The sequence below is a fragment of the Tyto alba genome, unplaced genomic scaffold (assembly GCF_018691265.1).
Source record: "Tyto alba isolate M040663 unplaced genomic scaffold, T.alba_DEE_v4.0 Super-Scaffold_17, whole genome shotgun sequence".
NCBI classification, from domain to species: Eukaryota; Metazoa; Chordata; class Aves; order Strigiformes; family Tytonidae; genus Tyto; species Tyto alba.
In genome coordinates, this window is record NW_024881279.1 from 23,163,630 (window position 1) to 23,165,448 (window position 1,819).

The following is a 1,819-nucleotide window of genomic DNA, read 5'->3' on the forward strand; positions in this document are numbered from 1 at the left end:
GAGTTGTGAGGTGAGCTGTGGGAGACATGGGAAGTCAGGTGTCTTCCCCAGAGAGGGACGTGTACGAACTTATGAAAGCCCTTCTTGAAAAATATGAAAAGAATCTCTCTGGGCAAGATCTTAAGGTTATGCTCAAGTGGGTACAAGTGAAAATCCCCACTGTAACTGCTTCCAGTATATTAACGACTGAGCTTTGGGATGACGTGGGGGTTAAGCTGTGGGACGCGGCTACAACAGGGAATGCTGAAGCACAGCGCATGCTCCCGTGGTGGAGGACTATCTTTGAAACTCTGAAGGCTCAGGAGACCGTTAAGAATAAAGACACTAAAGACAGGAAAGGTCTCCCGGTCGATAAGAAGACCTCGGAGCCTCTCGAGGTGGGTGCCGCCAAGTACCCCCCAGAGGATGATCCTTTTGATCCAGGACCAGTGGACCCAGAGGAGGAGCCAGATCTCTACCCTCCCGATCCCCAGGACGTATGGGCAAATATTAAACGACAAGCTCTGAAAGAGGGGGACTTGCAACTTGCGAAAAAAATAGTTGCTCCTGTTATCTATCAGGGGAGGGGGGCTCAATGGGAGGCATTATCCTTCCCTGTGGTGAAGGAGTTGCGCTGTACTGTTACCGAGCATGGCCTCTCTTCCCCATATTTCGCGAGTTTGTTATCTTCTGTCTTAGATACTTATGTCATGACTCCGCATGACCTCAAATCTCTCGCACAGTTGCTGTTAACCCCCACACAGTATTCGCTATGGGAGTCGCAATGGGGGAGGGGACTCCAAACGCTTTTACTAACCTATGTGGGCCATAATAATCCTGCTCTTGCTGCATTGACTATTGAGCATCTTACGGGTACTGGCCAGCACACGGACCCGGTGGCTCAGGCGAGGGATATTCCGCGGGAAGCGCTTGACGCCACGCGGAATGAAGCAAAGAAGGCTCTGCTTAAAATACCTGACTCTCAAAAGCCACAAAAGGCTTTTACTACCATTACTCAGGAACCTCGGGAGCCTTATATGCAATTTATTGACAGATTAAAGCAAGCCTTAGAGCGCCAGATAGATAATGTGGAAGCGCGGGGGCGGTGGCGGCAGCGAAATGGCGGCGGCGGCGGCGGTCGGGCGCGCAGTGCCGGCGTGGCGGCGGCGGCTGCTGTGCCTCTGTGTGTGCGCCGCGCTGCTGCTGCCGGCGGCGCGGGGCCTCACCGAGGGGCTGTACTGCGGCCCGCCGGGTGTGCTACGAGGTGCTGGGCGTCAGCCGGCAGGCCAGCAAGGCGGAGATCGCCCGCGCCTACCGGCAGCTGGCCCGCAAGTACCACCCCGACCGCTACCGCGGGGAGCCGGCCGCGCTGGGCGGCGGCCCGCAGGCGGCACACGAGAAGTTCCTCCTCATCGCCACCGCCTACGAGACGCTCAAGGTGAGAGAGCGGGGACCGCCGCCGCGGCCGGAGCCGCTCCGGATGAAGAAATGCGCAAAGATTATGACTACATGTTGGATCATCCTGAAGAGTATTACAGGCATTATTATCACTACTACAGCAGGAGATTGGCACCGAAAGTGGATGTTAGAATAGTGATTCTGGTTACGGTGATCTCCCAGGCTAAATGGCCCCCACAATGGCCTCTGGCCAATGTTTCTCAGACCTTAGCAGGGATTGGAGGTGCTGGAAATAGTCACCAGAGCCTAGAGCTCATTCAGATACTGGGCCCGGAGGGGCATGTGGCCTCTGTTAAGCCCTTTGTGCTACCTGTGCCTATGATCTTATGGGGACGTGATGCACTGTCACAATGGGGAATGGCTATTCAAACGCATTTTTAGG

General features: G+C 55.3%; 1 pseudogene; it reads left to right on the top strand.

Moving 5' to 3' along the window:
• Positions 1–658: 658 nt before the first annotated feature.
• Positions 659–1,573, top strand: LOC122153270 (annotated as a pseudogene).
• The last annotated feature ends 246 nt before the right edge of the window (positions 1,574–1,819 follow it).